Source organism: Charadrius vociferus, unplaced genomic scaffold, assembly GCF_000708025.1.
Source record: "Charadrius vociferus isolate BGI_N301 unplaced genomic scaffold, ASM70802v2 scaffold676, whole genome shotgun sequence".
NCBI lineage: Eukaryota > Metazoa > Chordata > Aves > Charadriiformes > Charadriidae > Charadrius > Charadrius vociferus.
The window spans coordinates 316,547-339,045 of NW_009648661.1; the positions used below are offsets into that span (position 1 = coordinate 316,547).

Genomic DNA, 22,499 nt, shown 5'->3' on the forward strand with positions numbered 1-22,499 from the left:
TAGAGAAGATATTGCGTTCCCCTCTCATTTAAGTGTCAGCACCCCTTGGGCACATCAGCATCTTCTGGTGTTGTATGGGTATCCAAACACTAAAGTCCCTATGAACATGATTCTTTTCTGTTTGCTCATGTTCTTCACACCCTTAAGCACATTTTACTTTATCTGCATAAGTAATGTTAGAGAAAAAAAGGGATTTCTGAGCTGAGAACAGACTAGGTCCCATTTGTGTCTTTGTAGAACTCTACCACTCAAAACTGTGGAAGAAAAATCTCCTTTTGCTTTTGCAGTTGCGGAGAGCAGATGGTTCTCTATGGTTAATATAACTCTCTAAGAATGTTTTCTATTCTAATCTTGCTGACTAATCTTTCTTCTTCTAAAGTGTTAATCTTGCTTTAGGAATAAATGTGTGATATTGTGTTAGAAAAGCCAATCAACTGCAGGCTTTAGCTGGGAAGCAATGTGAGTTCGCCTTTGTACAAGCTCTTCTCAAATGTGATTGTTTCCCCAGTGTCAAATTCCATGGATTTTAGCAGCTGAATGAGTACAAAATTTGACATGGTCAGAAACGTGTGCTTATAAAAACTTATTATCGTTGAATAGCTGGTGCATTCTTGGTGCACTCATGTGCAAACTACACTTTGAGATAGCTGGCTGGCATCACCTCTGGGCCTCATTAGCACACACACGCACAGATCCCAGAGAGGTCTGGCTTGCGCTCCCACCCTCCTCTCAAATACCGTTCTGACCGTTCCCATGTTTCACGTGGGGAGGAGATGCATGAGGCCGGCGTGGAGCAAGCCAGCGTCCTGCACACAACAGCTGTCCTCAGTTAACCTTAGAGCTGGCCGAGTCGGTTAAACACCACGCCAAGGCAGGCCCTGGGGAGGTAGGCAGCCCTTGAGGGCAATAACTCACGGGCCGGGAATTACAGCCATTTCAATATTTAACTGAGAACAAGGTTGGGCAGAAACACCAAGTCTCATGACCTTCTAGCTGACATTGCTGTGGGCTGATAGAGGGTTATGTTGAGCACCAGCACCCAGGTAGCTCCTACTCCCATAGCATGCTCCACCAGGCTGATAGAAACCAGCTATGTGTGGTTAGATGCCAAACACAAAGTGCACAGTGCGGCCAGAGACAGAGCTAAGTGGCTGAGGTGCAGGGCATGCAAAACTGAGCAAAGAATGGCGAAACACATGACGAAGTGTCAGTTGTCTAACCTTCGGTCTCAGCCGTGGGAGAGCTACAGGCCGGTTTGGGCTAGGGATGTTGGCGTCACTCTAACGCACGCATATGGCGCCAACGCAAATGGAGCCTAGATGGGTGAATCTAGTGCAAAGTCAACAGCTTACACTGGCACAGAAGTACTCGGCTGGTGTATACACGCCAGCTTTAAGAAAAGCTGCCTCACTCTCACAAGCTGCTCTACCGACAAGGCCTTACACTACCAAAACCTCTTCCCCTGGATTAGTGCTACCCCTGGATTTAGAGACAAATCTCAGAAGTTATTTGGAATAGTTGAAATAACAGGGGTTTGGCAGCTCAGGCTGTGGGGGGAGGTTAAGCACTAACATTGAGGACACAGCGTCTCCTTCTTGGCCTTATACAGTTCTTCACAACCTTCTGCTTAGAGCCGAGCTTTTTAGCTCAGGCAGCAGGAACTTGTGTTCTCCTGTGGAGGTCCCCTCGCCAGTCCTGGGGATGATGGTCATCACAACAGAGTAACCTCACAGTACTCTCTTCCCCTGCCTCTCTCCTCCACAGTATTCATGGGCAAAGGGCCACAGTATCCCCTCTCGGTGGTAAGATATCATGGGTGAGAGCTTCTGAGTATAAATAAATAATCATAGAATGGTTTAGGTGGGAAAGGACCTTGAAGATCATCGAGTTCCAACCCCCCTGCCATGGGCAGGGACACCTCCCACCAGCCCAGGTTGCCCAAGGCCATGTCCAGCCTGGCCTTGAACACCTCCAGGGATGGGGCCTCAACAACCTCTCTAGGAAACCTGTTCCAGTGCCTCACCACCCTTAAAGTGAAAAACTTCTTCCTCATGTTTAATCTAAACCTGCCCTCTTCCAATTTAAAGCCATTCCCCCTCGTCCTGTCACTCCATGCCCTAGTAAAAAGTCCCTCCCCAGCTCTCCTGGAGCCCCTTTAGGCACTGGAAGGCCGCAATAAGGTCTCCCCGGAGCCTTCTCTTCTCCAAGCTTAACAGCCCCAACTCTCTCAGCCTTTCCTTATAGGAGAGGTGCTCCAGCCTGTGGATCATCCTCGTGGCACTCCTCTGGACACGCTGCAGCATGTCCATATCTTTCTTATGTTGGGGACTCCAGAGCTGGATGCAGTACTCCAGGTGGGGTCTCACAAGAGTGGAGTAGAAGGGCAGAATCACCTCCTTTGACCTGCTGGCCACAGTTCTTTTGATGCAGCCCGGGATACGGTTGGCCTTCTGGGCTGCGATTGCACATTGCTGGCTCATGCTGAGCTTCTGGTCAATCAGCACACCCAGGTCCTTCTCCTCAGGGCTGCTCTCCAGACGTTCCCCGCCGAGCCTGTATTTGTGCTTGGGATTGCACAAATAGCAGTAGCCAGCAGGGAACCTAAGTGAGAAAGTCAGATTCTTTAAGAGTCGTCAGTACTACAACTAAGGACCAGGAAACCTCCCTGGACACTAAGTGTTCCCGCAAATCCAGTTCTCGTCTACTTTGCTTTGAAGATTGTTCATCAACTTTTCTAATGCCTATGTGTCTTTGGTGACTAAGTCCAATTGGTGATATGTTAGTAGTGGGAACATTTTCCAAACACATACCGATTCTGATAAGATATTCATTAAAAAGAAAACATCCTGAAGTTCACCATGTTTAGAACAAAAAGATTAAATCTTCCAGTTTAAATTCAAAATTCATTATCTGATTTGATTTTAGAAGTTGGAAGCTATTTATGCGAATTGTCAAAACTAAAACTGTTATTGAAACAAACCATATGGATCACGTGCAAATATTTTTTTAACATCCAGTGACTGAAAATCCATTTTTCACTCAGCTCCTGTTACCAATAATAATAAAGAAAGAGAAATATCTTTCTCCTCTACCTTCTGTGCAGAGTTTTGGCAGCGCTACTTACTGGCGATGCAATATAGGGACAGGACAGGCGTTACATCTGGCCAGTGTTTTACAGACAGCCAAGGAGAGCCTCAGATGACTACGCTACCAAAATAGTTTTCATGGATGTGTATCAGATAGAGAACGGCTGATAAAAATGCCTTTCATACACAAGGAAGTGGAATAAGAACACAGTTGTTTTGCAGTCTTGTGTTTGCTTGATCTTTCCCAAGCATTCCTTGACAATGCCACACTGTTTGCAGCCTAAAGATACAGATAGCTGGGTATAAGACAGTGCATGTTTATCTTCCTTACTCAGGGTATAGGAAGAAAAGCGAACAGGGCACACAGACCTTTGCTCCAGTACGTGCCCTGAAGATGCACTCTGGGGAGTCAGAAGTGTAAAAAGCAACTCCCTTTAGGTATGATAACAGAAAGATAAGAAGACTGTAGGCCTTTGCTATAGCATTTATTTCCCTATGCAGCAATAAGATCTCTGTTGACTTCAAATAGATGAGGGAACATGGACAAATTATTTTCATAAGTAGTCTTACGTTTTCCACACCTGTGGTTCAACTAAGACTTCACACAATAGATACTATACCAGTAAGAAGCATAAGAAATCCCAGAGAAAATTGACTCAGATTCATCAGCTGGCATCAAAAAAGGAGGTTATAGAATAACATCAACTCTCTTCAACTCACCAGGCAGCCAAAATGCCCAACACACAAAGACTGAACGCATATCAATCCTGTATCTAGGTGACAATGCACTTCGGGGATGTGTAACATTATTTTGTACATCCCAATCCCTATTGCACTCTTCTGCATCAGAGATCATCTCCAAAAATTCAATTACTCATTTGTGCCATTGCTCGGTGCTATTTTCAGAGATGTTTTCCAGGGTACACTTGAAGGGAAAATTACAAGCCACTGGTGCTTGGTAAAAGGCAAAAATAAGTATCTCCTACAGTGTGTGCTGAGTCTCTAAACAGTGGGTTGGTGTATGGATCTCTGCCAGCAGGTATTCAGTTGCAAACATGTTTAAGGATTAGAGAAGGTGACACTGACTGTTTGACATCAAACAAGCCATTTCCAGTCTTTGGCTTGCAATGAGTACCTCCACCAGACAGGATAATGGCTACCAGTGTAGAATGTTTTCCTAAGCAGCACACAGCATATACAGCCCAAACGTAAATCAACAAATATTTATCCTGTGAATATTATTATTTATGAATAACATCTGACCATGAGGCTAGTACTCATGTGGAGATGCCTTTTCTTTCAAATCACGTGCCATGCAGAAGAGCTCAGGCTGCCTTTTCCAGAATCCCTGGTGACTGAAAAATATTTTTTTCTCCTTAATGTGAGTGGAACCTTGACTTCACAAGTGTAAGAATAACAAACGATTCACGCACCTGCATTCCTGACCTGCTGACCAACCCTTGCTTGATTCCCGTTGCTCCATAGCCTGCAGAGGATCAAGGGGCCCATAAAACATTTTTTGTTCTCCATTGTAAAACTGTGTCAGTAGCCAAGGATGAAATGAATCGATATTTCTTGCAAGCAGAAATATGAAGCTCTTAGAGAGAAAAAAAAAAAAAAAAAAAAAAAGCTCTTTGTATGAAAACTCTTTGTATGAAAATAACCGGCAGTTCTGAATGGCTCTGTGTTTTGGGACTCTTCTGCTGACACTTCTCACACTGGAATAACACTAGCACAACAAAACCAAGTCTGCATTTGTCAGCCAGTATTGCTTTTCCTGATTGCCACTCCCTCTCCTGTTATTAATTTTATACAGCCTTTAGCCGCAGGTCCTGTGTCTCATTGCCAGCCAGCATCTGAGTGCTCATTACGGCCGCGTGATGCTGCGCTCAGAGGAGATATGGGGAGCTGTAAGAGCAGCAGAATACCAACACGTGCTGACGCACTGTGCCAGCTCTTGATGCGTTCATGAACATGTTTGAGAACCGCTCATCTGAGACACGCTTCCTCTAGTTCCTCTCGGCAACCACTATTGCTCAGACTGTACAGCACAGGGTGATTCTGATCCACCCTTATTGCTCCTATACACAACAGGAGAAAGAGTAACCACGCAAATTGGTGGATATCATTGCATACCCATATAAAAGATGTGTTTTGAAGCATCAAAATTGCATTAGAAATATGAAATGCACAGGAATATTATCCAGGGGTATTACAATATCCATTCCTTCAGCGAAAATTCTACATCGCTGCCTAAATTTTCCTAGGAGCTTAATATATCCCTTTTACTATTAAGAAAAGGTCTTAAAGGAGGATTCTGGCAAGTTTCAGCTCTGTTTCACCAGAAGACAAAAGGTTGAAATAAGCGACAAAGATAATGAGGAATGTCATTCATAGCTTGTATGAAGTCTAAATTGCTCCATGTTCAAACAGAGTTCTATTTTGAAAGACGCATTTTGACAAGAGCCGGGCATTGTTATTTAGCTATAGTGTGATTTTGAGTGGCAAGAGCAAAGCTGCCTCCACATGCAAGTTAAATGCAGTAAATGGTGTTGACCCCTAACAGGCAGAGAAGAAAGAATAATTTAAAGGGTTGAAACTTTTAACTTTGACATTTTTAAAGCAGAGTATTTTGGGTTTGTTTTCGGTTATTATTTTCATTTCAAAGTTCACCTGCATTTATTTTACAGGGTCGAACAAAACTTTTCAGTTCAACACAAACCCTAATTTTTTTCTATTCTTTCTGTCTTGCTGCAATTTTGATTCAGGGTCCACAAGAACTAGTCTCTTTAGAAAGGCCATCAAACCAAGAATATTTCATAGTTCTACGTTCTTTAAGATCTCTGTGCATTAAAAATTAGTTTTCACACCATAGTCAATATGCTGCGACTAAATAAAACCTGTAAATCCAAGTGAAGAACCAAACTCCTGACACCACCTGGTTCAAATGCATGTCTCCTCCTAAACTCCTCCCAACCCAGCAACACACGTATATACAGATATACAAAAAAGATAAACAGATATACAAAAAGATAAAAGGAATTTTAAAGTCCCCGGGCCGACAGAATTCTTCCTCTGCTGTCCTCCTGACCAGGGTCTTTGGGTTTCCAGCATTTTTCTTCCTGGCTGCTGTTGGTTTTGGCAAGAGCAGTAATACCACTAAGAACTTACAGACCCTCTGTTCTATTCCAAAACCAATTTAGCCAACTTAAACCAGCAAAAAAACCCCCCACCACTACACCTCTATGTTAGCTGGAATTTCCACTGATGCCTGAGGGACAGAGGAAACCAGAGAGCACACTACAACCCAGCAGGAAATATTTCTGACCATGATTAATGCTTCCTTTAGCAGTGCAACAGAATCTTTTGCAGATCTTTGTGGATGCTTGGAACTGCTCCATTTACTACCCTCCAGGCCATATTTTGCTGTGAAAACCTTATCACATAACAGAAGCAGTAACAGATTCAGAGTAAAATAAGAAAAGATGTATTATCCTAAAGATTTGGAGAACAGGGGGGAGAAAAGTTAAGAAAGGCACACACAGTTTTCCTTTCATTCCATGTGATTATGTTGTGATAATGCCCTCTACAGACCTGTCCATCACTTGTGGACTCAGGTCAGAGAAGCTCTCTGACCCGACCAGCTGGGTGAGACAAGCCAAACAATGACAAATTCAGCTTCAGTTGATCTTGCCAGAAGGATCTCAGAGTTGCCTGTTGAGCAGCTACGAGATAAACACACTTTCCTTTTGTCCATCTTCTTTTTTTTTCCTTTCCTGTTTTTTGGGGTTGGGTTTTTTTGGATAGGGAGTTTGCAGGGATATATGCAGAGTTGTGAAAGGCACAGGCTTTCACGTGCAGAGAGGTGTCTTTCTAACTTTGGCTTCCTTACCTAGTTCCCACGCTACCAACTTTTAGAACTTGTATGCATTCATACCTTGAACTACTTTGTTAGGAAATACTTTAAACCCATGCTCTGGCACAATAAACTTTCTTTACAGATTTCTAGCTATTGCTACTGAAGATGGCCAATGATATCCCACACTTGTAGGGAGGCTCACAACACTAGCACTTCGATTCAACTGCCATTGGAGGCATTTGTGCCGTTTAGGTCATTTGTGGATGCCACGGCCACAGGCGTGATGGAAGATAATGCTTTTATTTGAAACGGCAGCATACTATGACCATTTTCAAATTACCCTAAAGAAAAGCAGACTCACTTTTGAGTGCTGAGGGCTCAGCAACCAACCAAAGACATTTGACTGAATATTCTGTTTGGTCTACAACTGGTGACCAAAAGCGTAAGGGCAGACTACAACGCCCTATGAATTATAAAGAGGGCTTAAAACTGAGATTATTTGATGTATAGACTGGACCTCTTCGCTAGTGCCAGTTGTATGTTGTCACCATCAAAATGTCATAAGCTTATTATACAAGCATTGAATTTTTTTATTTACTCCTTTCCCCCTAACTCTCACATCTCTGTTTTCCATGCCAACGGCTAGTTCTCTCTTGCTGTCTATAAAACACTGATTTAAGCCAAGAGAAGAGTATGCAGTTGGTGTGCTGGGACCCCTCCAAATCCAGTTTCAGTTCAGTTCTATATTCCAGCATATATTCTGACTCATCTTAAAAGTATGAATTTTTTTCATCCTGTTACTTCATGGGATTACAAACTATATGCACCCTCAGCTGACACACACACACATATATACATATAAAAATACAACTATTTAACTGCAGGCACTGCCATCTGCTACCAAAGCATCTCACAACAGCATCTGCAACTCTTAGCTGCTCTAGAGCAAAAAAAAAAATTAAGATGATGGTGCTGGTGTTAGCATGCAATTTACCCCAAACAGAATTTCGCTCATAGGATCACATATTTTTTTTCTCTGGTAAAATATGCCACTGACTGGCTTTCTATAACATCTCATCATCAACACCAGAAGGTCTCATAGAGCAGCGCTATCACACCCTGTCCACCTCAAACTCTGATGGGTCAGTGATTCAGCACTGACTTGGAGAGAACAGGGCTACGGACTGAAGCACTTTGTGTCATTTGTCATTGCATTTCACTGTCTCCCATCCAAGAAGTGACACAGTCCAACCTGTTAAGCTAATGAGAGCTGACAAGATCACAGCCTGAGAATAATAAAACATATAGAACAATAGATGCTCACCCTGGTTCTCTTCAGCTCCATCCAGCAGAGGAACCTTTTGTTTTAGCGGCTGATGAGATACACAAGAAGTCGTAGAGACACAGAGTTACTCAAGCGCACCTACTTTTGTTTCTGCTTACTCCTTTCTCCTAACCTCCAACTTCTATCGATGTGCTACTGACCCACTCTCTATCAATCTCCATTAAACGTTGATATAAGCCATAGATCATGTCATTGGTAGACAGGGAAACGTCTAAATAAAGTTCGTTATTAACATCTGACGATTGATTAAATAAAGGCCAGTCTTACGGAAGCCACAGATTAAGGTTCTGCCTAGACAATTTCTGTATACCACCAGTTTCTTAGAAAACCACTATATGTACGAGTTTCTCCACTCATACAGTAAGTAGCACAGTCTCCCCACAGTCTTGCTGCATTTCAACACAGGCCGTAGGGAAACAGAGACCGAATTACTTCCAGTTCTTGTGTCTGATGTTTACAGTTTGCTACCCCAAAGGACTGGACTGTGTCTTAGTCTCAGTCTTAACGTGGGTCAGGAAGTCACACTGGAGTTGGCTCCCTAGCTTTTCTGAAAAGACTGTCGAAAAACAAAGCTATGATATGCCAGGGAAGAGTTGAACAGGTGAAGATATAGGTGCTGTCTGTTAAGCCAACACCAGTTGCTAAATTAGAGAGGGACTTGGGAAGGAGCACAAGGAATCCTTTCCCCAAAGTAAAAGGAACCATTAATAAATTTGAAACAAAGTTTTCTGGGGAGTTGCATTGCTGTGAGTAGCCTCTGCAGAACAGCACAGAGTGGTGCGTGGGCCCCTGGGCCAAACTCAATTGCCGTAGACTAAAGCAGGAGCGGGAAGAGCGCCTTAGGTGGAAAAAGTGGCTGCTTTGCACTTTCGGGCAAGGATAGGTGGGGATACCCCTCCATGTCTGTGGCTGTCTCTTTGGGCTGATAAAAAGGGTAAGTTGCCCCTGATGAAGCTGTGATGGAAACCTAATCCTCTTTAACAATAGCCCAGTGCTAAGAAACATCCGTGGGTCCAGGCATGAGAGAAAGCGAGGACCCCTTCTAAGGGCATTTGTTTCTACATCAGTCTTTTATTGTGTCTTTCCCCCTCACCCACCTCCTTCCCTGCTTGGTTATTCCAGCATTAGTTTGCACGGGCTGTTTGCAGAGACAGAACAACAGAGGTCTACTTGGAAAGCCAGCAGAAACCTCTTAGCTCGAAATCAGAAATGTGCAGAATCCCAAAAGAACAAAAATGTTTGAACTCGCCTCCCCAAAAGTGTTGTATTCATTGACTTGCAAGCAGGGGGAACAGTAGTAGTAATTTAACCTAGGGAAGAGTGCCAACAACTTATTTAATTGCAGAGTTTGTGCCAACACCACTACAATACAACTATTAATACAAGTCTGCAGTACAAGACTAATTCTTCTAACCTTTTGCTGTTGCCTTATAGTCAGGTCAGTGGCTGCATCCCTTCTGTGCTGACACTATTCAACAAACACTGGCAACTGCTTTTAAGCAAACAAGAAATGGAACTGGGTAGGAGGGAGGGGAGTGGGATCATTGATAAAATGAAGATTCCCCCACGACCCCACCCCTCTCTGTCCAAATGTTTCGCATTTCTTTCTCCATTTCAAGCCTCCCTCTTGAAACTGGCAATGTGTCTTGCCATGTATTTGCTCCTGGAATACAGCCAGATCTTTGGTCTGAATTCCATCAGCTCATTTCCCAGTTTCTATGAGACTGCATTTGAGAAATGTGGATCTCTCTCAGTCCACTGGCAAGACTGGTCATCAATCAATGTATAAAAACATGAGGTCTGATGTGAGGGACCAATCCACTTTTCTAAATGAAGCGTTCGTTTAAATAATGCATATTTTTACAGAAAAATAAAAAAATAGCAACAACGGATCCAGCACTACTGCAAGTTTTCAAGGACACAATTATTCTGGCGATTATGTGGCATTGTAAACATCTTAAAATCCATCCTTAAATAATGCATAAACTCCATGCAACATCGTTCTTATATGAGGTAGCAAATTCACCAGCGTATTTGCAGACTCACCCTTGCTTCACTCTTCACGCATTGGCACATTTTGTTTTTCATATCTACATCTTGTGACTGTATCACACCTGTAAATTCTGAACGCCCGGAAGGAGATTTTATTATGCTCGTAAACAGCATAAAGGGGTTGTCGTTTTCTACTGTGACCTGCTGGCCGTACCATGATAGAAAAAATAAATACTGATTATAAGCTGAACAGAAAACGAAGAAAAATACTTCCATATGGCTATGGTAAACACTCTTTATCGGGAAGTCAGTAGTTCTCTATAGGTGTTCGGAAATTTTCTGCAACATGTAGCGGACTGTATGTTCTTTCAATCCTTCTGAAATAAACACCTCTCGTCACAACACGTATCTTCTTCAGGGATCCTGGAGACCCTCCTGGTCTCATTCTGTCTCCTGAAACTGTTTCCAGTTTTTGAAGTGGATCTGTTTGCCGTTTCTTTGACAAATATTTCCGTAACGCTTTTATCTCCTTTTTTATTTGAGTTAACATATGACATTTATCTATGCCTTTAAAAGGAAAAAAGTCATGGAAACTCTTAGAAATAATGGCAAATGGGAAGATCTGGCATATTTTCAAAAACCTGCTTTCAATAAAAAGGTGAAAAGCCTCTAACAGTGGTAATAAAAACCGATCCTGCTGACAATACAAACCAATTGCCCAAAGACTTCAGCATCACAAACTGCACCTCTATATATCAAGTCATTTTCAGGAAACGATCCACTACTGATAATGGCTATTAAAAACCGGTATCTCTTCTATCTCTGCTGGCTGGTGTTTAAAACATTTTAACTGCTGATATGGACAGGACAAAACTGCTTACAGCATCACTGCAGAATGTGTGACTGAATCCCAGCAGAACATGGAGCTATGACATTTGTCAGCCAAACTCGTCATTCATCCGTGCATCGGAAAATCCCCATTCTTGAGTGAGAATAGGGAATGGCTTTCAGGCTGGCAGATTATCTGGAGAGGTCTGTGGGAACTGCAAAACATTGCACCTGCCTGAAAAATGGCACCAACTCAGCACAAGACGTTTCCAGAGGGGAAAGTTAATATATGGGAGGAATGCACATAAATCCTGTTATTTCTTAATGGGATTTGGGAGCTTATTTCTCACCCCGTGCTTTGAAATGTATCCCACAGCATATTCTATTAATGAATTTAAGCACAGTGATTTTTCTATCAGCAGGAATCATTCTTCACTGGGGTTTGATTTTTTTTTTTATAGGATTTTTTAATGCAAGTGTGAAAAAATAATATTATGCTTGAATACCAGTTAGGATGTTAACAAGCTGTGCCCTGGATAAGCTGGCCTTGTCTGTTCCTGTTGTCCTTTTCCTAATTTAAATTGACCAAGAAACCTGGAATCATTTATTTGTTTGGTTTGGGTTTTTTTGTTTGTTTGTTTGTTTGTTTGTTTTTAATTCATGGCAAAGTAACAGGAGTTGTGGAAATAGATTTAGGCAGTGTCAGGATGAAAATGGGAAGACCAGAACTCTATTTCCAGCTCAGCCATGTGAATGAATCTACACAAGCCTTCTCTTACTTAAACCAAACTTACAACATTTAGGAAGATGTTTTTTTCACCTGGAGTGCTAAGTGTGATACACAGACACAGACTGTATTTCCAGAGGGGGAAGATGCTTCCTGGCATTTAACAATTCCTGACCTGAGTGTCTTTAAAGAGCCAGGGTTCTGGCAAGTCCATCTGAAGTATACAGTCCGGATGTTCCCCAGAAATAAAGAACTAGTAAGTGAGCCAAAGCTGAAGGTTTTAAGTGGACCTACAAAGAAGGCAGGAACCCTTTGAGGGGTGAGACACAAACACAGATATGGCAGCCTATCTGAAATGAGATCATAAGGAAAAGGACAAACATATTTAGTGGGGTTATAATCTACACTTCCTAAATTATATTCATCTGACACACAGCAATGACCAATATCCCGCTCCAGCCAAGCCAAGTTTTCAGGAAACATCCAAATATCTTACAATCCTTGCTCTATCGCTGGTGTGTGATAATCGGGGCTACCCAAGGGTCTGATTTACACATCACATGTGTACTAAGCAGGCTTGGTCCTGTTCAGCACCCACGCTGGCAGGCGTTCATAATGTAGACCACACAGCTGATTTCATGGAAAGAAATCCAAGATGTGAGGTTGATGTTGCTAAGCGTTAGGCAGCTAGAGGATGCCAATTCTTCCTGCAGACAAGCTAGCCCTGATGCCGAATTGCATTTTTCTATTATTAACTGGATATTCCCTGTTCCAAGCAAAAAGGCAGGTTTGTGTCGGACAGGAAAAGAAAGCCCCTTCTAGGCAGGATCAGAAATGCAGCCTGAAGACTCCAGAATAAAGGCAGAATGCCCATCAGTTTCTCTTGTTCATGCTCAAAGGCAAAGTCTACTGTCTGAGTTCTCGAGTGGGGCAGAGATTTGCCTCCTGGGCTGATGCATACCAACACATCTCAGGGTTTTCTGACAGTGGTCTTGGATGCTCTCTGCTGCCACCAGATGGTGATGCACTCAAAGCTTTGGAAATACACAAGTGACAAAGATTTTGTGGTTTAGCAGCCTATTTTCAAAGGCCTCTGGACATTATTTCTTTGACTACCAACGTTTGTTGGCAAGCAAATTGCAATTCATTTCGTTTTCACTTTCAAAGATCCCTCCCAAAGCCTGAGTGGCTCACGCACAATAGATCCATGCTGGATTCACACTCCACAGTTTTGAGCTTCATCAAAAGATCCTGAAGGCAAACATTGATGAAATTTGAGATGAGATTAGCTCAGTTCCAGCTCTATTATCGATGATGGTTTTTCTTCCTATGCCTTGGGCTCCCAAGAAGCGTGGGAAAGGCTGAATGTAGTAGAGGCTTTCACATGCAGTCATCTATTCTGAACAAACACTGATTTAAAGAGTGCATTCTCTGGTTCTCGTTCTATGATCGGCATAAACTTTAACTCTGGTTATACCTGCTACAGCCAAGTGAACAAGGATACATGGCATTTTTCTCTCTAATTTATTTCGTGTAAGCTAAAGCCAGGGCGGGATTTACAAAGGCTCCATTTATTGACCCCAAGGATTACATGATGCGTTTAATCACACAGGATTCCTCTCTGTCGAAGAACACGAGATGAAAATATTTCTTTTGGTACACCTTTTTGTGACTTTGAAGGACATTACACTGCATATGGTCCTCTGTAACTTATGTGGTTGCAATACAGTGGCAGAGACCTCATCTTTCAGACCAAAATTGGATTTGGACCAAAACTTCACAGTTGATTTCTGGTAAGGAGGTAACTCTAAAGCATGCCTGGTCAAATGACACCTGTCAGCTATCATCCCCACCCCTTCTCAGCATAGAGGTATGACTTTTTTCAAGTGTAATTTCCTTACACATGCATGTTCATAAATGTTCCGTCACTGACTTGTCTGTGTCTGTGCACCTTGGGATTCATCTGTGCTGGTCTTTGTTAATAAGGACAACCAAGGTATTCCCAGTAGATGGGCTCACCGTGATGCATCACAGACCAACTGGCGCAACCCCTTCACACAGCCTATCTGCAGTATGAAAAGCTCCTACTGCCGTTGCTGGTGCAGCAGCAATGCCCAGCCACTGCTCACGTCAGTCGGTCAGTTTGTCTGCAATTGCTAATTCAGTGCTGTGGAAGGGAACAGAAGTCTTTTTGTGCTAGAGAACGATCGGCAGCCTAATGGAGGGGGCTGACAATAGAAGCCTTTTCATCAAGCAACTCCCTAGCTTTAAGAAAAGGTAGATGATCCTGTCCCTTGTGCTGGCATCAGCAGTCTTTCGTGAGGCCCTAATCTGAGCCCTGAGAAACAAGAGAAAGTGGCGAGGAACTGCCCCTCTGCTTTCTGAAACAATTGCAGCATAAGTTCCCTTCTGCATCTTTGAAAGCAAAGGTCTGCATCATCCCGATTTCCCTGTTGTCTGGGATCAGGCATCTGCCTCGTGTGTTGCCACAGTCTAGCAACAAGAGTCAGATGTGCAGGCAGATGATGTTGCACAATGAACCCCTTAGCTCATCAGCAGGCAGAGCATACCTTTCTGCAGTGCCAAACCTAAAAGGAGTACTGGGGGCAGGGAGAAGGGAATGGGGAAGAAATAATTTCTCTTGACCAGGCTGGTTTGGTCCTTGATATTTTACTACAACCCAGATACGATGCCAGTCAGTGCAGGTCTGTACTTCTTTTTACTCACAGGCTTACCTTTTCACCCGCCTTTGGACTGAGAGCAAGCACAAGCAATTACATTATGGTTTAGTCCTAGATGAATTACCGCCTACTTACTGTTCACTCACTACTTTCCCCAGTGAATACAAGAAGTGAAGGAATAACGAATGTGTCGACCCTCCATCAGTCCTGTAAGCTGATGTAGTTAAATAGTAAGACATCAGCACTCAGATGATTCTTATATACCATTCTTGTTCTGTTCTTAACACAAGAAAAAAAATGTTTTTAAGGACCTGCCATATTATACACAACATAAATATCGATGGCCCTAAATGCATAACCAGTGCAGAAAATGCTCTGCAAGAAGGCATGAGCATAACGATGGCTTTGAAATGGAAACCTTCATCAGCCCACTCACAGTGCATTGGAAGAGAAATAGTAAAAAGGTGTATTTTTTTTAAACATAAACAACACTGAGGCCCCCAAGCAGTGAGGAGAAAAATACAGTCCGTATCTAACCAGACAAGAACAAACACGGAAACTTTCAAAGAAAAAATAATTTAAAAAAATAATAATCACAGAACAAGTTGCCATGCCTTTGGCTCAGTTTCATGTCCTCATGCCCAGGCCAATAAGCTTATCGTGACTCTGCCAACTTCAGACAAGCCTCTCTGATGCAAGCATTGGCCGTCTTTTTTGTGCTTGCAGTCCTACAAAAAGGTTAACGGTTTCTAAATTGCCATTTGTCACACACAGGGATATGGGGAATGGATGCAAAGAAACTTTGCCTGTCTGTGCGCAAGCTAATTTAATTTTGTTTATGGGGACTCTGGGCGTTCGGGTGGAGAAAGCAATGGGTCCTGGTACTGACCTAAGGGGAGAACACTGACTCCCGAGTGTTTTGATCTGAGACACAGACAGGGATAAGTGTCTGTGGGCCAGCTGGGGTCCAGAATGGCCTTTTGGGTTTTGTTTCGTCAAGAATGCTGGAACGATTCTCATAACATGTCACTAACAGCTCTATGAGCTCACTCAAGTGAGGTAAACAAGGCATCATAACCAAAAATATTAGAGAAGTAGCATATACGTGGGAGCCTCGTGGAAGACGACCTGATCCAGTTCCTGTAAGCACCAATTGCTAGAGGGCTATTCTGTTATCAGGAGCTGGATCAGGCTCCTAACAAGGTTTAAACACCTTTCAAGAATTCAGGATTATTTCTCAGGCTCCGTCCCAAGCTTTTCCTATTATTATTAAACTTGTATTGCTTCCTACATCCCTGCTGAGAGGTAAACCTCTGAGTTTGTGTCATGCTTCTGGCATGAGGTCCCTATAAATGACCTACCCTTTTGAGTTAAGGGAACCGATGAACTACGGCACAGCATGTGAAAAGTGTTCCCACATAGCCGCTATCTGAGAAAGAACGCTTTAGATGCTTTAATTCCTAGGCAGGAGAAACAACTCTTTTGTTAGCTTCATCAACATGGAGCTCCAAATAAAAGGGCATTTCATAGGCCTACAACAGCTAAAACTATTCCAAAGGTTTGTGTGTAGCAATAAGAATCAGATTGCAGAAATAGCTTGCCTGTTTCCAAAATGGTTGAAACTGAATAATGTTAATTACTGTAAATTAAAAATTCTTAAAGGAAATCAAGAGGGAACGAACACTTCTGCTACCAGTTTGCCTTTACTGTCTAGAATAGTCAGGGCTTTCTTTTCTGCAATATCAATCTTACAGCTCAGGATGAGCCAAGAAAGTAATATGCAAATGAAAATCTGGGTTTTCTTCTGGGTATTATTGTGGTTTTAAGGCCAAAGGAAACCAGGTTCCAATTAAACATTCAGTATCACCTGCAATCACTGTTGCATTTCTCATTAAATTCCTAGTTCCAGTTAAAGAAACCACTTGTCTAATGAGATTTCCTCTGTGAGCAAATCTCCCCAAATATAGACCAAAATTACATGGTTCTAAATTACTAAACAGTTAAATTAAAAAATAGAAGTTGAGCTATGTGAACCAAGATCCGAAAGCAGAGAAGTGGAGGTCACTACAGCGGATTTGACTAGTACTGCTTATGAAGTATTAGTGACACATTTATGATACCAAGTTACCTCGTAAACACTAATGGAGAGAAGAAGAAAACTGATGTTTAAAAAAAGGAAAGTAATCGAAAACTTGAGAACCTTCTTGCCAAAGGAGTATTTTATAACCATGAGTAGCACAATCCTGGAGATGTAGGCTGGATTCTTTGAAACTTGCAAAGTTCTATCAGCTGGGGAAAAATTAGCATAACGTGCTCATTCTAGAGAGACACATTACTCCTGTCACCAACATCTTTTTCCTCTTCACCTCTGGAAGATATTTATTGAGTTGAAAACACAGGGAGAAACTGTGAACAGTTCTAAGTAAAGAATTTGACTGACAGCTATTCTCTAAGCTCATATAAATGAGAAATTCTTTCCCAGGAAAAATGTTAAGACTACAGCTGCCTTTCAAACTCTCACCTGCGCTCCTCTTTGACAACATGTTTTATACCACAGAATCAATGCAAAAGGGAAAATACATTTTGTAAATTTGCAGCCTATGATTTGTCTTTTTGGACACTGTCCCACTGCTAAGCAGTGACATCCTGGTGCCAATTTAGGTACTGATTTTTGGACATTCTCTTGAGGTACAGAGGAAAAGGAACGTGCACTGACTACTTTTTGCCCATTCTCCATTCCTTTCCTTCTGGTACAACAAAAATTAATTTGGGGAAGATTCCACAAAGCTTATTTCTGGGGCTCCCTCACAAGCTTGTGCTTAGGTGGCAGAGCAGGAATAGCACGCACAATCCTAAAGCGCTGTAGCCCAACGGGCAGCTCCAAAACTGCCTTATGTTCCCAAGATGGCTAAGTGCTGCTCTAGAACAGTCAACACCCCGAGCTTCCATTTTGCTGACGTACTGTTAGCATTTCCAAATTTCTTTTCACTGAAATTCAGTATGTTCTTTTAAATGTGCTATGCAGCCAGAATCATAACATATGTGGTGAGTTGTACACAGTCAGTCCAGAAACGAGATAGAAAAAAGCTGACTAGAGGAAATGACAAAGCAGCTTCCTTTGTGGAGAGGGGAAAACGTGGGTCAGTTGGAATAAATTTGTTTATGGTCTGCCCTCACCTCCGGCAAAACACATTATGAAGAGACCTGTGTTGAGGACTTCGAATTAGCTGTCATGAAACTGCTTCAGTGCAGGTTTGTCTTTCCACAGGGAAGAAAGAACAGCGTTAGCATAAAAAGGTCATCTGTTTTAACTACCAAAATTCATGTTAGCTGCACAACCAACAGTTCTGACAAGTTGATTTAGACTTGGTTGCATGATGTGCTGAGCATCATGGCTGATTCAGCAAAGCATTTACTAGTGTGTTTAACAGTGCGCTCAACTACACACGCTGAGAAATCAGCCCGTCTTGTTGCACAGAAGCACAGCGACACACCTGTGCAGCAAAGGGACTTTTACTGAAAGGCGACAGATAACTTGTTCTTATTTTGAAGGCGACACAAAACCTACAGTAATCAGATCTCTAAAACAGCACTTTCTACCAGCTGAGAATATAGGTCTGCTTTTTGCAACTTACATTCCCAGCTGTTGCTCCCATTGCTTTCGGGTGATTTCTTGGAATATTTTTGGTGGGAAAATCTGTCCTTCCTGAGCAGGGCTGCGAGAACCAGTTTTCATGCATCTGGGCCTTTTGTAAATTCAGTCATCTTGCTTTTCAACTTCTATCACAGCCTTTGGTCTGAAGCTGAGACAGGCCAATACTCATGGTTCCCAAATGAGCATCAGATCCTGACAGTTAGAAAGAACTATCGCATTCAAACAGACTGGCTATCTGTCTAGTATTCTGCAACAATACATCAATGTTACTTGGACTGTTTTAAGTCACGTTGCAAGCTTTCATGGGTACCAGCTTAATTGTTTGCTGAAATCTACATTTTTATTTACACTAAGGCCATTTAACACCACTCTGTCAATGCAAACAGACAGTTAAGTGGACATAAATATGATATCTTTGCCAAAACAGAATAGGGAGCTGAAACAGAAATAAATTAATTATGAATAATCAGAAATTAAAACCTGACACCCACATTTTCTGATATTTATAGGTAATATTATCTAGAGCTATTATTGGATCATTCCTAGTGCCTACCTACATGAGTAGCACAATCTTTAATGGTCCCTTCCAACCCAAACCATGCTATGATTCTGTAAGTACTCTTGTGCAAGTACAGAATTTAACCTGTAACATGATTCAATTTATCATTTCTCCACAGTTCCTCGTTACTTGACAGTAGTTACAGAAAAAGCATTACATTCCTTTAGAGAAGAAAAATACTGAATTAGCTAAATCACTAATATGGAATTAATTCTGAAGAGCACATAGGGAATTCAAACACAAGAGGAATTTCTCAGCTGCAACTGGAAACCAGGGAACAGCTATGGGTGCTGCATGAATTCCAGAAAGCACAGCTTTCACATGCCAGCCATTCTCCAGCCCTGCATCACCAATGCATGAGCAAAACAACGAAATGCTAACATTGATAGCACAAACCAAGCAGTAGCTACAAGTTTGGTTTTTGTTTTTTTTTTAAAAAAACCACAAACTATAAAAAAACCACCAAAAAAAACCCACCGCATTTTTGCAGTGTTGTTTCACAGAAGGCAGGCACAAGTCATACAGCTCCCAGTGGCACTATGCACACTCCAGGCATGTTTGACATTAAGGAGCCTGGTTGTTGTGGAAACCAAATCCCATAGATTAATTAATGTTCAGCAGCCAGAGCCATCTCTCTTCCTCTCTGCCTCCCTGCCCCCAATTAAAAAAAAAAAAAAAAAAAAAAAGGTGGTGCTTTTTACATCAGAGAAGAATGTCAAAGCAAAAAGAAACTTTTTCCTCACAAACGTAGAACACTGCCAATAAAAGTGAACAACCTGACTGGCATTTTAGTCCCTCCTGTCTCTAAAATGAAAAAATATAACACCATTTCAGTGAGGCTACTTTTGCTTTATGTGGCTATGCTAAACTATCACCAAGAGGTTCTGCAAGAAAGATGATTCTGTATCAAAATTTCTAAAAGCCCTTTGTGACGAAAGAACCTTTACGTAAGTCCCCCTTTTTTACTTTCAACCTGTAGATGCACTAATTATAATTTCTTTCAGGTGAACTATTCAAGTGACTGACAGTCTTCATGTGAATGTGTTTGCACAGTGAGTTGCAGAATTTGAATAACATTGATTTTGAGCATCAGCATTTTCTTTTAGCTGACATTAGTTCTGATCCTTTGAATTCCCTACATACATCCCAGTTTACATGAGGGAGTAAGTTACATGAGTACATATATGCACCTAGCAGCTTGTTATATAAATGCATACTATAAACAACCAGAATGCACCAGACAGATGACATTGAAGAGAAATACAGTTAAGAGATAAAATTTCAGAATTAGCTAAATCCTATTTTCAAAACAGTTTTAGAGAAAAACATATAGGCTGTAGAGCAAACATATTTTAAAATTAAATCTGATGGTTTTAAGATTAAATCTGATGGTTTTGAAAATCCATTGTCTTCAGTATCTGCATCTTGAGGTACCTGGGTACTTTTAATACCCTAGTTCTGATGACAATGAGGAACTCTTTCTCCCATTTTTTTCCCCCTTGTGATCTATGCTACTATTTGCCTGTTGACAATAATCAGTCCTGAATAATTAAAATAATAAACATCTTGAAGGCATACCATACTTCATAGATATTTAGTAAGTAGACAGTACCCAGGGTGAGAAAACTGCTAACATAGCATAATATATATACATACCAAATAGGTACAAGTATTTATTATTCTGTTTCTACACACACACTTCTAATTAGCCAACACCTCATCATGTGACTTAAAGCACTTAGTTTCTTTTCTCTTCAGAAGAGGTGGTGATGGATTACTGAACGTGCTCAGATATGCCACGAATTCTTGACACAAGATCACCTTATGAGAGTCCCCTACTCACTCCTATCGATTGCAGTGAAATAAATAGAGCCAATTTCTGCAAGCCAAGATACTTCCTGTGGGACAAAAACTGCACTTTGATAGTTAAACAATGCCAAGAGCTCTCATGTGTTGTTCAAATACATAGCTCCTGAGCAAACCTACCGACTTGAATAGGTGCTCAACATTTTTCAAAACCAAGCTAAATACAGTGTGAAATATAACATTTCAGTGTTATTTTACAACTCTTGCCCTTTAAATCAGGCACCACTCCTGACTTGTTTGCATTTCATTTAAAATAAGAAAAATACCTTTGAGATGATTAATGGCTCCCCGTGCTCCAGTCCGCCTTTCAGCGTGAATCCCCATGGAGCGCCTCCTTGAAGCAGTGCCTCCAGGTAGATATATCTTCCTCTATGGGTAATGCTGGACTCTGAAGATGAGATGCTGGTGTTAATATTGTCTAACATCCTCATCTGTCCTATCACATACTCAGTCAAATACGAAACCCACTCAGGCAATCACAGAATAACCAAGTTGCAAATTAAACTCCCCAGAAGTCCACCACAAGTCATCCCTGAACACGTGAAACGAGAAGAGTCTGAGATAGAAATTTTTTCTTCAGAGCTGGCGGCTGAGGTGATGGGTTTAAAATGTTCCCCACCAACATTTCAGTACGCTGTTTCTCCTTCGGAGTTGCGAGGTTTTACTGGCGTTTCAGCACTGTGCTTTCCCCATTCCCAGGTATTTTGGGCAGGATAGCTTTGTAAAGATTTATCTTCCTGTGTTCGGTATATCCAACTTGTGTTTTAAAGATGTGGGCAAAAAAAGAAAAAAAAAAAGTTTATAGATTTAAAAGCCCCTGGCCAGCAAATTGCCAAAATCCAAACGAATGCTTCATTTGTGATTGATTATCAGTCTTTTCTTCCTTTCTGCATGCGATTTACCATTACAATGGCCTTTTTGCCTCAGCCCACTGCACGAGAAGAATGGAAGCGTCTTCTCCCTCTCTCGCTCTCAGTTACTCTGTCCGCTTACTTCACAATTTTCTGACTTGTCAAAAAAAAAAAAAAAGGCTGGGGGAGGAGGAGAGAGAAAGTCCATTCCTAAAACTATTTCAAGGGATTTAAAACGGGAAATAAGTCCACACTTATTGGATTTAAAAGCGCAAAAAAGTCTATCAGGAAACCTGGAGAAGCAGGTGAAATTAATCCTTTGGGAAAAATGTTAAGATGATAGCTGAGCTCTTTTCATTTTCTGTGCTCTCCCCGACAATCTGCCAAAGCTGCAGCAGCTACTGCTGCTATGAGGGAGGGTGAGGAAGTGAGAGAGCAAGAGAGAGAGATGGATTAAGGCAAGTAAGGCAGTGCTGCCCAATTGTGCACATCAAGCATGCAATTATAAAATGCAGTGTGCAAAAGCTGGGGCTCACCCTTTTATTATGTCCCCGGAAACCACCATCTTTCTATTGTACTTGCCAAGGAATCGTAACAATCCAAACTGCCAGTTGCTGAAAATACAATGGACCTGTTCCAAATCAGCACAGCGGAGCGCTGCTAATAATTTTGCTCTCATAAAGTGCTTTTCCTCCACATGGAGCCTACCAACTTACCCGGACATATTTCTTTTCCCCACTTTCATTGTCATAAAAGGTCAGTGTTTTCTCCATATAGAGAATAAGAAATAACACTAAGAACTCAAGGTACTTTTATTAATGTAGGCAGTCACCAATGACAACTACAGAACTTACCTATGTGGATGCATCAGTTCTTGCATATATGCACGCAGGCTTAGGCATTTGACTCACTACTTAAACAGGTGTCGACAGTATATATCACTGAAGGTGTTAAAATTTTTTTGTGTTTTTTTTATCTGCTCTTAACGGGATGATAGAAAACATAGCCCACAGACCACTCCCTTTCCTGCTGGCATAGCTGAGTAAACGT

The 22,499-nt window shown here is 41.8% G+C and overlaps 1 protein-coding gene across 1 annotated transcript in view; it reads right to left on the reverse strand.

Annotated features, from left to right (window-relative positions):
• SHROOM3 (shroom family member 3) overlaps positions 1-20,957 on the reverse strand; it is a 152,700-nt gene extending 131,743 nt beyond the window's left edge. The window contains exon 1 of the mRNA XM_009886478.1: positions 20,865-20,957. The gene's annotated coding sequence lies outside the window, so the exon portion shown is untranslated. The remainder of the gene's footprint in view (positions 1-20,864) is intronic.
• Between the last annotated feature and the right edge of the window lie 1,542 nt (positions 20,958-22,499).